This window comes from Peromyscus eremicus, chromosome 9 (genome assembly GCF_949786415.1).
Source record: "Peromyscus eremicus chromosome 9, PerEre_H2_v1, whole genome shotgun sequence".
Lineage (NCBI taxonomy): Eukaryota > Metazoa > Chordata > Mammalia > Rodentia > Cricetidae > Peromyscus > Peromyscus eremicus.
The window spans coordinates 55527651-55541731 of record NC_081425.1 but is presented as its reverse complement, the minus strand read 5'-3'; positions in this window follow the sequence as shown (position 1 = coordinate 55541731).

Here is a 14081-nt window from a genome sequence, read left to right as displayed (position 1 = left end):
GGTGGTAGTGGTGATGGTGGTGGTGGTGATGGTGATGATGGTGGTGGTGATGATAGTGGCTGTGGTGATGATGGTGGTGATGATGATGATGGTGGTGGTGGTGGTGGTGGTGATGATGGTGGTGGTGGTGATGATGATGGTGGTGGTGGTGATGATGATGGTGGTGATGATGGTAGTGGTGATGATGGTGGCTGTGGTGATGATGGTGGTGATGATAATGATGGTGGTGGTGATGATGATGGTGATGATGGTGGTGATGATGGTGGTGGTGATGGTGGTGGTGATGATGATGGTGGTGGTGGTGATGGTGGTGATGATGATGATGGTGGTGGTGATGGTGGTGGTGATGGTGATGCTAATGGTGATGTTGCTTGGAGCTCATACTTTTAGGCAGCTCCAATTAGATGCCTGTTTTCTAGACCTTCACCTGTTGATGACCTCGTTCAATCTTTGTACCAGCTGTAGGAGAGAGTTGTTGCTGTCATCCCATTATGCAGACAAAGAAGGTGAGGCATGGAAAGGATAAGTCGTTTGCCCAAATTCCCACACATAATAAGTGGGAGAAGAGGGTTTGGATTTGCAGCTTGTTCCCAAAGTCTGTATTTTTACCCACAGTACTGCTTTTTGGTGCACCTAAACTAGACTGTGAGTCCCCAGTCAGGGTTTTTCTCAGACTGAGTTGTGACTCACTGGGTGGTGAGAACAACTCTGTGGTGCCACTCAGTCTTCTTTTTCTCTCTTTCCCCTCCTGTCATGCTGGCAATGAAGAACCACAGGCATGGGGGAAAAGTATTTTCTGCTCAGAATTGACATAAAAGTTTCAATGAAGAGCAAACACTGTGGACAGATGCACAGAGAGCAAATTCTCGGGAAAGAATCACTCCTTATAGCAAGGGGTCCTTGTGAGTCAGGGACCCTTGTAGGAAGGAATCCTTTCTTGCAGTTAAGAGAAGTTTCTTGGCTGTCTCTCCTGGGCCATCTGTTCAGGGTCTATTTGAATAGATAAGAGGAGGGAAGCTCATTAGCAGTAATTTTTATAACCTCATTTGTCTTTCCTAGGGCTGGTCTTTTGGATGAGGTGCCAGGGGTCTTGGGAGTCAGGCTTTATTTAGGGCAGTCCTAAATCACTGTGTCCGCCTCTAAGCAGTTAATGTCTCACTGTTAGAGTATTTTGGTATTTCACTTTTTTTTTTTTTTGCTTTTTGGTGTTTCCCCCCCCCTCCTTTCTTCTTCCCTTCCCCCTCCTTCCTAGCAGAACAAAAAAAAAAAACAACACACCAAAATGAATTTCAGTAACAGGGGTATATTTTCCTGAAAATTGTCCTCTTTTATTTTGTGGCTCCATTTCCAGGACATAGCACAGAACACCTTTCTTCCTGAGGCTGACAATCAAACCCTTAGAAAGCCGCTGCTTTGGAATGAGCCTGGAGACAGGGCCAGTCTATCCAGGCTGCAGATCTAGGGGCTTCAGGAAGCTGCTATGAATGCCAGAGTGGAAGGCGGTGGCCAAGACATCAATCAGATCAAGCTTCCTCTGAGCAAATGGAGACAAGGGAATAGCCTTGAGGGTCTCATCTCACAAACTGACCCCATCAGCATCTTCATCCTCCTCTGTGGACCCAAGGCCACGAGTGAGCTCCCTCTGCTCTCTCCCTTCACCAGGCTCAGACAGTTGTCCTTTATTCTATAGTCTTGTCCTTCCATATGCCTATCCCTTGCTTGGGTTGCTCTTCCTTGCTTGATTCCTAAATGCCCCATTTAAACTCAGCTCAGATATTATGTTCCCTGACTCGGCTTTGAATACTTTGATATGCACACAATTAGTTAGCTAATGTCACCTATTCAATATGACCAGGCTTATGAATTTTTGTGTCCTCAGCAGTGGGTGTTTGGCTTGAATGGGATTAGGAATATCAAGGTGACCTAAAGATAGGTGGAAAGGCAGGTATAAGGAAAGATTTCTGTGACAGCTTCCTTTGTGTAGCCCTTTTCTTAAGCCCCGTGTAGAAGACCAAGATTGGAGGGGGCTGGCAGTCTGGGAGCTGGCTCAGTTGCTGGGTATGTAAACATGAGACCAAGTTTGGATTCCTAGCATCCACATAAAAGCTGGGCATGGGAAAGTGATGGGGAGTTGGAGACAGGAAGATCCCCAAGGCTTGCTGGCTGGCCAGTCTAGTCAAATTGGTGAAGTTACAGGTTCAGTTTGAGATTATCTCAAAAAGTCAGGTGGGAGCCAGGCGCTGTTGGCACACACCTTTAATTCCAGCACTTGGGAGGCAGAGGCAGGTGGGTCTCCGTAAGTTCAAGGCCAGCCTGGTCTACAGAGTGAGTTCCAGGACAGCCAGGGCTACATAGAGAAACCCTGTCTCAAAAAGAACAAAAAAAGGTGGGGAGCAATGGAGGAAGATGCCTGATATTGACCACTGGCCTCCAACATGCATGTGCACACACTTGTACAAACATGAACGCATGCACAAAATGATCTGGATTATTACAGGAGGTTGAAGTCCATCTCCAGGACAGCCTGTGTCCTCACCAATCCCCAAACCCTGACAGGAAAAACTGAACACACTACTGATGTGTGCAGCATGGGACATCTTCCGAGTCCAGGACACCAGTAAACAATTCTTGCAATAAAGGTGGCCACAGGCCAAGTGTGGCAGGAGGAGCTGGAGCAGGTGGAAGAGTCTATGAGAGACATGTGGTTCTGAGGTACTCAGTCAGTGGCTTTCTGTGGGAAGCACTCCAAAATTCTGAAGCAGAAATTTGGGTTAAAGCAAAGAGAGAACACAGCGCTTTCTTTCAATGAATGGAGGCTAAGAATGGTAGACGAACACCAAGGAGCATCCCATTCAACTACCAAATACAAATTAGAAACCCATTGATGGTCATCTAGGGCCAACCCTAAATTGTTGTACATAGAAACAGCTTTCCCACAGATTAGCTAAGAATCAGTATATCTTGCTCAATATACAACCCTTCCCTCATCAAAGTTCACTGAATACTGGAACCTGAAGGTGTGGGAGATAAAAGCACTAAGGCAGTAGTCAGGCTTCAAGTAGGCATGAGTAGGAGTGGAGGTGGAGACACACTCCAGGACATCCATCCCTACAGCAACAACAGAGAGAAACATGGAAAGGAGTAGATAGCCTACGTTCAAGGGACCACAGCCTTTCCCACTATGTATAATGGACAAGACCAGACGACTAAGGACAGAGCGTAGTCCACACTACAGCACATCTTCTCCATTTGGGAGACATGCCTCTGTTCTTGTGAGATCTCCAGGGAGAGCAGGAAACTCAAGCACCAATACAATGCACATTGTCGAAATGTAGTGACCACCAGTGAAGACATCAAAGGGACAGAACACTATGGAGTCCGAGTGCATTTGACATATTCACATCTCAGCATGAGACCTCAGAACACAACATCAAGAGAACACGGGCCTCTAAAATGCCTCTTGTTTTAGAAGTGGAAGAGATACCAGTCCACCAGAAATCTAGTGTATGTGTTTCCCAACATGAACATACAAGATACATGAAACATGGGGGCATGACTCCTCCCGAAGTTCAGAATTTTTCAGTAACTGATTCCAAAGGCATTGAAGTGGGTTGATGGTTGTAGAAAGAATTTAAGAACGATGTTTTTATTTGTAGAGCTTTGGGTGGAACACACGGTCCTGTGCTTACTATGCAAGGGTTTTATCACTGAGCTAATAGGTTCTCCTTGTGTAGCCCAGGCTAGCCTCAAATCCATAATCTGGTAAGAAGCAGTGACCTCTCCCTGAGTGCAAGGATTACTGTCATGTATCACCATGCCCACCTCAGAAGAAGATATTATTTAAAATTAGTGAACTTCAGTAAAACACCCAAAAAATTGGCCAAAATGAGTTAAGGAAGACAGTATAGGATATGAATAAGAAGTGTGAGAAAAAGAGATAGTTGGAAGAGGAATCCAACAGAAGTCTTCAAAATGGAAAGCTCAATATCAATAAGTCAAATAAAAAAAAAACTCAGGAGGAAGCCACACCCATCAGACTAGACAGACAGAGAGGTCAAAGCACAAAGGCAGGGTTGATAAATAAGAGCATTCACACTAAGTAAGGAAAAAAGGAAGTGAACAGGCAAGACCTCTGGGGCATGATTAAAAGACATAATTTTGGTGTAATGGATGGTGATAAAGTACATGCTAAAGGTGTAGAAAATGTATTCAGTGAAAAAAAAGCAGAAAATTTCCAAAATCTAAGGACAGGTGTAGATACAGGACACATTTATTTTCTTAAGCAGGTATGGCCATTTTGTAGTTAAAAAAGGCAACAGTAAATGATGAAGAAAGATTATTGAAAGCTGCAAAAAAATGCCAACTCACTTCTAAAGGTGGTCTCAGCACAACAATAGCAGATTTCTGTACAGAAACTATAAAGGTCAGGAGAGGTTGGGGTGGACTTATTGTAAACCCTGAAAGAAAAGAACTGCCCATCTGGATTTCTGGATCCAGCCAAGTCGTTCTTTAGTTGAACTGAAGAATAGGCATCTTCCAAGATGACCAAATGTCACAGTAATTTGTTCACTCTAACTCTGTGAAGATAATGAAGGAATCCCAAGCAGAGGAGGAAGAGAAACACAACCACAAAAACATAGGGAAAGACATATTTCAATGTGAGCCATTTAATATGCAAATAAGTTAGGAAAGAGTTGAACATTAGAGAAATAACAGAATGAGAGGAATTAATACAGAACTCTTGATTGTATCATTCAATATAAATGGTCTTAATTCTCCAGTCAGAAGCCACAGTCTTACTTATTATATGAAGAATAAGACTGGATGATCTGCTCCCTGCAAGAAGCACATCCCACCAGCAGGGGCCCTTGCAGATGGAAAAGGAAAGAGTGGACGAGTGATACTACAAGCAAATGGAACTCCCAAACATGCAGGACCAGCCATATTCATCTCTGTTGTAGTCAACTTCTCAAAACTAGTCAGAAGCAACCAAGAAGATCTCTACACACAGGCAAAGGAGATGATACACCGAGAAGATATTACAGTTATGAATACATGTGCAAGGAATGTTAATGTAGCCACTCTTTAGAAAGCAAACTTGGTGGTGGCACACGCCTTTAATCCCAGCACTGAGGAGGCAGAGACAGGCGGATCTCTGAGTTCAAGACCAGCCTGGTCTACAAAGTGAGTTCCAGGACAGCCAGGGCTACACAGAAAAAACCTGGCTTGAAAAACAAACAAACAAACAAACAAACAAACAAACAAACAAACAAAGTGCCAGGACACACAAAGAATGCTAAGTATGTTACAAATACACAATGCACACAAATGTACAGCAACAGAAGAGACTTTTCAAAGATGTTTACAAAAATGTAAGAATGGACGGTGCTTGTAGAGCCTGTGCGGAACTTTCAAAAGTTTATTATTTAATTTTAAAGGGAGATGATGGGTTAGGTATGGAGCAAGGACCAGGGGATATAAACATACACGAAGTAGAGATTTCTTGTAATAGAGATGAGGTCATTAAATAGTCTTAAAATATTGCAATAAGTGGCATAATGAAAATATTTGTGTGGAGAAGGAGTGGAACTGAGAGGGAAGTGGGATGGGGAAGAAGAGGGAAGGAAAGGGAGGGATGGAACATGAATCTTAAAAGATCTTATCAATAAAAAAAAAAACCTAGAGCCAGATACTGGGGTGAAAACTGAGAGATCAGAGGAATAGGACAAGACACAGCCAACCTCACCTCGCCAACTCCTCAGCCGATCCTGTTTCCACGAATCCTCAGACCGAAAGCCTCTGAGTCCTCACCCCTGAGGGTCTCAGTTGAACTGCTTAAAAGTCTCTAGTTCCTGGTCCTCAGGCCTTATATACCTTTCTGCTCCCTGCCATCACTTCCTAAAGACATGTGTCCTTTCCAAGCAAAGACATGAGATTTCAAGTGCTAGGATTAAAGGTGTGTGCCACCACGCCTGGCTCTGTTCCCAGTGTGGCCTTGAACTCACAGCCTCCTAAATGATAGTATTAAAGGTGTGTGTGTGTGTGTGTGTGTGTGTGTGTGTGTGTGTGACCACTGTCTGGCTTCTGTGTCTAATCTGGTGGCCGGCTCTGTCCCCCTGATCCTCAGATAAGTTTATTAGGGTGCACTATTAGGGTACACAATATATTGGGGTGCACCCTATATCGCCACAGAGGAGAGGGGAAGGAAGTACAGTTCTCTAGGCAGCAGCAGCATAGTGCACAGGTGAGAAGGCCCCCTGGCATAAGGAATGTGACAGTGGTCCCTAAAAGATAGATGGGGCATGGAGTAGTCACAGTCCTCCAGAGGACCAGAGTCAAGAGAATGGGTTTATATTATGAGAGGATTTCTTAGGTTGGCTTTGATCGGGGCTGCTCTGATGTCGGTGAAGGACAAGAGGAGTAGCAGGAACAGCCACCACCACACCATACTCCCTCACCACCAAGAGGTAAAGGCAGGCAAGTTTCCTCCAACCTCTTTATACCTGAGTCAGACGATGTGGCGCACTCTAGGGAAGGGTCTTCTCCCTTCAGGTCCTGGAAATTCAGACATACCCAGAGGTGAGTCCCCCGCATCGATTCCAGCTGACAACGAAGACCAGCCACCACAGGGCACTGCAGTGGCTCTCAGGAGGTACAGCTGATCCCTGGGTTTTCTACTTGCCGAGAGGGGAGCCAGAGTAGAATAATGTTGTGACTGCTGAGAGAGGGTCAGAGCAGTCAAGCACTGTAGCAGGGAGGAAGAGGCTGTGACCAGAAGCTGGGCAGCTGGGCAGAGAAGGCACAGGTGAGCAGGGAGGATGAGACGCGAAACGTCCAGTGGGGACGGAGTGAGGGAAGGGTGAGAACAGGTAGCATCGTAAGATCAGGAGAGGGTGTGGAGAGACCACAGGCTTCTGGTAGAGATGATGCAGGAGAGGGCATGGAAAGACCACAGGCTTCTGGTAGAGATGATGCGTCACTTCTGTAGGGAAGGAGATGTGTCCAGAGGGAGAGCTCAGCAGGAAGGGGTCAGCATGGGCATGGCTAATCAAAGATGTGATCTCTCTCTCCTTCCCTCCTTCCTCTTTCTTTGTGTGGTGTATGCTTCTAATATGTCCCTGGGTGTGCACAGGTATGTATTCATGTGTATGAGGGAATGAAAGCCAGAGGTGAACCTCTGTGTCTTCCTCTGCTGTGTGCCACCGTATTTCATTGTTATCTGGAGAGGGCGTGGAGGAGGGTATCATCAGCCTTCAGGGCTGGGGTGACATTTGAGTGGGGTAGTACATCAGGCTAGCCCAGCAGTAAGTCGAGATGGGTGTGCCAACGGGGCTTTGCAAGAGATGTGTAATGGGAGCAAAGTCAATGGTATGTGTGGATCCTAGGCAGTGTTCCTGGCTGGCTGGCAGGGAAGAGGATGGTAGGCAGGGCAGGTAGAATACGGAGAACCGTATGGCTGGCAGATAAAGGTGGGATGCTGGCTGGTTGGAAGGACCCTGAATATCAGATTAGGGGATTTGGACTTCATCAATGGTAAAGTCCATCATTGAGGCCATCACACAGTCTCATAGTCACAGCCTCTTAAACAGTACAATATCAACGGGCTTCTCTGTAGGAAGATATCATTTCAGGTTTTTGCTAAAGGACTCAGAGAATTTTATGAGCATGAGGCAGAAAAGAGGAGAGACGTGGATGCAGGCGTGTGTGTGTGTGTGTGTGTGTGTGTGTGTGTGTGTGTGTGTGTAATAAAGAAAAGGAGACCATAGATTTGAGATGGAGGAAGGGTGATATAGGAGGGGTTGGAGGGGAGAGAGGATGGGAGAAATGACATAGATACAGCACACATATATGAAATTTAAGAATAAATTTAATAAAAAGAAGGTTCCAGAGGAATGGAAAGAAGATGAATTTTGAGAGGTTAATTAAGTCTCTGGGATTCACCTGCTTTAGGGAAGGAGAAAATTTCTTCTAAATTTATTGGTAATGAGATCTTCGCACTTTTTTCTTGATCTATTTATGTGTCTTCTCTATAGGTCAGCCGAGATGGATATTAAATGGCTTATTTGATTGAATTTCTAAAAGTATTACACGTGGTGTTTATTTAATTTGAGATTTATGCTTTATAAAAAAACCAAAGGGAAATTATATCATTTAAAAATGGCATTTCATACCAAGTTCAGGAGAAGAGGACATGTAAGTGCTTATTATGGCCTGTGAGGTGACTGCACGTAGCCTCTGTTCTCCCCTCCCCCATATTTGAAAGAAAATTGCAGAAGAACACCCCTCACCCCCACCTCTTACACACACACACACACACACACACACACACACACACACACACACACACCACTTCCTTCAGCAAACATTCTACAAGGCAGATTAACTGAGTAGAATTTCAATGACCATGATATGTTGCAGGTCCAGGCACTAATAATTTTCTTAGGAGATCTTTAGCCTCGGAGATAGCCATTCCTTGCCCACCTCTGTGTCTCACTCAACATCTTTGTAACTAACACATAAAACCTTTGAAATGTATTAATCTTAGACCACCAAAGACTCCCCTGCTTCGCTTGAACTCACCCACCCAATGTTTTCACCAATGTGTTTAAAAAGTACCTCAATTTATGACTTTCTTAGTCCTGCTATTCTGAAAACTTCATAAAACCTCACAATATTGGAATATGGAGTTCAAGGTCACCCAAATCTCTGTACCTGGAGCTGTGGTCACTCATATCTGGCCCCAGAATGAACGCTTATCCTGTTTAAGGTGAGAGTTTGTCCATTCTCACAGGTGAATCATCATAGTGACCCAAGAGCTTGGGGACAGTTGCTCCACTGTCCTTCCTATCTCCCCAGGGCCAGGGCAGGTCACATGGCTCCAGTAGACTCTTTTCGTAGGTTCTGTGGTCTAAAGCAGTATCACCAAGAGACTCTAAGTTCTACCAGAGATGCTGGCTCACCTGTGTTTACCACTGCCCTGTTCACAATAGCCAAGGAATAGAACCAGCCAATGTCCACCAAGGGAGGGTCAGATAATGCACAATGAAATCATGACTCTTGCAGGAAACAGACGGAGCTGCACATCATTATCACAAGTGGAGGAGTATCTCGGACCCGGAGACAAACACTTCACGCTTTCTCTCATAATCTTTATGTGCGTGTCTCAGCTTAAGGGGGTGTGTATGGTCATGAAACTTGAATGGGGACCATGAGAGGGGGAAAGATATTAAGGGAGAGTTAGGGAGGATGAAAAAAAAGAGGGAAACAGAATCTCCCTCCCTCTCTCTCTCTCTCTCTCTCTCTCTCTCTCTCTCTCTCTCTCTCTCTCTCTCATCTATCTCTATCTATCATCTACCTATCTCTATCTATGTATCTATCTATCTATCTATCTATCTATCTATCTATCTTACATCTATCTATTTATCTATCATCTATCTATCTCTATCTATCATGTATCATCTATCTATCGATCATCTATCTATCTATCTATCATGTATCATCTATCTATCGATCATCTATCTATCTCTATCTATCATCTACCTCTATCGATCATCTATCTATTTATCATGAAAGAGGAAGGGGGACTGCTGAGAAGGAGGGGGGTTGGGACTGGGTAAAGGAGGTGAGAGCAGAGGGGAAGAAATGGGGGGAAAGAGTGGGGGAAGGGGGCGAGAAACAGGGTTGGGGAGGGAACTGGATGAGGATTAACACATCTTTAAGTCTGAGGATCCCATAGTGAGACTTTGTATACTAACCCAAAAAAACCAAACCAAAACAAAAAAAAAACTATTTGAATTAAACTAAACTAATAAAAAAAGGCAAAGGAAGGCCATATTTCCTTCTCACAAGAAACTTCACGGGCTGTGCCTTTTTCTTGTGTTCCTTTCAAGGTTCCTAGATGGCTCCGCACTGGGATCTCCAAGTGTCCTTCACTTCACTGAGGCCTAAAGATTGGTATGAATTCTCTCAGCTTAAGAAAGATTGAGCCAGAAAGCTCCTGGGGTTTTAGTAACAAATGAAATAAGACGAACAACCTATCAGAAGCAAGTACAGGGCCCCAGGCAGCCTTCTGGGATGCTATCCTTTACACCAGCACGGGATCTGCAGGAGGATGTGCCGCTGCATCACACAGATGACTGCCTCAGGAGGGTTTGCTCCTAGGGTTACTCCAGTGTTCTTTTCTCTTGTGCATCCCCTCCCTCCCATTTTCTGTCACCCAGGCCGTGTGCATCGATGGGATCCATGGGTGGTCGTGCTCACTGATGTCATTGGCTTTGCAGTGATGGCCTCTGAAGCCCATCCAGACAATCAAGGGCACTGAAAGGGTTGAAAGAGAGTTTTCCACCTCAGGGCACAAAAACTGTCCTTGTTCAGGGATGTGTAGAAAGGGGGAGACCTGCACAGAGGCCTGATGCTACTGTGTTCTCTCTCTCTCTCTGTGTGTCTGTCTGTCTGTCTGTCCATCAGTCTGCCTGTCAGTCTGTCTGTCTGTGATCCCAGAAGCCTGATGCAGCCTTGTGCCTCTGTAATCCCAGCACCCAGAAGGCTAGGGCCAGAGGATAGATCACAAGGTCTACAGAGTGAGACCTTGTCCCCCTGAACTTCCAAACTAACAACCCCCAAACCCAATAAGAATTGTGAAGAAAGATCAGAGCACGAAAGAAAGGTTCCTGAGACACCCAGTTGCTCAGGAATGCACGCTGCTGCTGTGAGAAATGGTCATTAGCATAAAAAGGAACAGCACTGTCAATGGTGTCACTGTGTGAATTCGAGAAGCCGCGGATCGAATCACAGACAAAAGACGACAAGAAAGAAGACACAACCTGGGCTGAGGGGATGCTGGTGTTAGGGAGCACTGAAGGAAAAGAAAACGTATACCAGAGTTCTGACACGCGTAAGAATCAAATATAGAAAAATAAGATTTTAGCTAATAAATAACACCAACTCAGAAATGCTTTTTACTACAGAGGAAACAGAAGAAAAATAATTAAAAAAAGAAATAAACAGAATATATGATGTGTTAATAGTATCCTTTTGCTATAGATGACAGAACTTCATCCAAGGGAGTTTATGGGCACACCCACCAGGAGGGTTCTGGGCTCTGGGCTGTGACTTCTAATCTCCTTAAACTGGTCTATGACAGTGTGGTGTATCTTCATATTTTATAGTCACACTTAACCAGTTTTCTAAACACTCATTTTATCATTTGAAAACCTATCACAGGCTTATCTGGAACTCATATAGCCCAGGCTGGTCTCCAATGTAAGTTACCAATCTCAGCCTCCCAAGTGCAAGGATTGCAGGTATAGGTCCCACACACAGCTCCTAAATATTCACCTCAAAGCAAGCCAACAGTGTTTAATGCATTTAAAGCAAGTCTTTGTCAGGACTCCACACAGACTCAATTCCATTTCTTAAGACCAAACACACTGGTGTTTTCTTGAAGATTTCTCACTGTTTTTAGGACCCTTATTTTATTAAGATAAGAATGGAAGTTAATTTTCATGCAATTCCACATAGTCAGCCCCCGCTCCCTCTCCCCTCGCTCTCCTTTTCTGGAATTTAGGATTGTTCCTTGCTGGCGCTGCGGTTTCTTGACTTTGGCTTTGGGCCTGAGAGTCCGCCGGGAGCTTGTGCAGTACAGTGATATAACCAGCAGGTGGTGCTAGTGCTGCTTTTATTCTGGGAACCACAGCATAAATTCTACAGGACAGCTTTGCACAAAAGAGGCTTCAGCAACCACATCGCTGTTACAGTCGGTAATTAGGGATAAGGTTGCCATGGTGACGAGGGGTCTTGAGATGTTTATAGCTTTGCAAGCACCGATGCCAACGTGCTATCGGGTTGCTTCTTTTGATGGTAATGGCTGGCATAGTGAGGTCATGCAAACAACCGAGGATGGTGCAACCTGCATTAGGAGGATTATTCTACTGCTGCTGCAATTTATGGGGTAAAAGCATCATGCTGTTGAGAGAAAACACACATATGCATATATCTGTATGCACATAAATAAACCATATTTAATCTTATTTCACATTGATTTGTTTCCATTTTTTGTATGTTTTATCTCCATTCCCCACATTTCTCAATATGGTTTTCATTAAAATTCTCTGAGAAGAAAGGCTCCATTCATCTAACAATCCCGGGAAATATTGCACGCTCATGCTCTCGGAGATTCACAGTGCACGCAATCTGCAAGCCTATGGAAGTCCTGTTTCACCTTCACGTGCTCATTTGCCTTGGGAACCCATTTAAATGGACTATTCACTAACTCCTAGGTAATTAATTATTCCTCACCTTGTCCCCAAGACATTAATAGATACTCATTAAGTGTAGGCTTAGCTGTAACCTCATGTTATATAGGTGTCTTCAACAAGGTGCTGAGCTCTGTTAAGCTAGTATGTAGAGGCTGAGACTCAATGGGTCTTAATGGCTATTTATGAACTCCTAAGAAATGGTTCCAAATTGAACTACCTATCCACAGATATCAACGATTGAAATTATTCTTTGCTAATATCTTCATCCATAACTTTTATTGGGGAAATGAGGCCACACCCGAGGCATGACAGCACTAGTAAGTCATTGGTAGCTTAGTACAGAAATATCATCACATTTAGGAAACAGAAAAGATTGAAGTCCCTCTGCCTCCACTCACTGTTTCTTTAAATGTTGTCTCTGATGCTTTAAATTCAATCTGCTGCTAATGGGTTGCTTTTTGTTTTTTGTTTTGTTTTGTTTTATTTGCAGACATACCCCCTTCTCTTGTGAATAATCATTTTGTGATTGATCATAAAATAGAACTTATTAAAAGCAGATTTTTTTTTAACAAAAATAAGCACTGAGTATTTGCTCATGCATACTCTCTCTCTCCCAGGGGATTCATACTCACCAGCATTTCACTGTGGAACGAGAGGTCTCATAAGTGTCACAAGGAAAGAGGTCTGGCCCTCTCAAACTATGGAAAGAAGAATTGCCCTGGTCCTCTAGGGCAGCCACTGCCAACAGCTCTAGGAACACAGCCAGCCAAGGCCCTGGCTATGTTCAGACAGTGTATTGAGTCTGAATTACGTTAGACCCCCTCCAAGTGTTGAAGTCTTTCTCTGTGACCTGCCTCACCCTCACACTCTAGAAGGTCATTATTGGATTGCTAGGGACACCGAGAGAAGCCAGGACATATAAAGGACAGGTAACACTCACTAAGTGCCCAACGCCTTCTGAGCTATTTTGCTGTTTGTTAAATCCTTGATCAAGCTTGAACCTAAAGCCTTAAAGTGGGTTTTACTGACCCTGTTTCATGAAGGAACGAAGGCTAGAGGAGCCTTGCCTCATATTGGACAACTTGGAGGGTATAAGGGAAACTTTTTTTGGGGGGGGGGTAGCTTTGGAGCCTGTCCTGGAACTCACTCTGTAGACTTGGCTGGCCTTGAACTCACAAAGATTCACCTGCTTCTGCCTCCAGAGTGCTGGGATTAAAGGCGTGCACCACCACTGCCTGGCTAAGGGAAACTTTTTGAATCTAGGTTTGTCCAAATCCAAAGTCAGACAGAGATATCAATATCTGTAGAAGAGTCAAATTCTCCCAAAAGAAGACAGAGGAGGAAGAACTAGAGAAAGAGGAGAAGGAAGAGGAAGAAGAGAAGGAAGAGGAGGAGAGCAGGATCAGGAGGTAGTTTGTTTCTTCTGTGGAAGGTACATAAAGCTAGTCAAAGGGGAGGGGTCCCTGGCCTTCTGTCCAGCCCGGTCACAGGTTTCCACAACGACCGCTGTCCTAGTTACCATCTGTGTTGGTTACTTTTCCTGTTGCTGTGATAAGACATCCCGTCAAAGCGACTTAAGGCAGTAGGGGTCTGTTTTAGTTCGAACCTCCAGATCACAGTCCATCCCAGCAGCGAAGTCAGGAGGAGGAGCTTGAGATCACTAGTCATGTTAGTAGTAACAGTCCAAAGCAGAGAGTAATGAACGAATGCACGCATGTACACATGCAGACATGCATACTCAGCATCCTTTCTCTGTTCCTACACAGTCCTAGATTTCAGTCAGGGACTGAACCGGCCCCCCCCCACACACACACACAGTGGGCG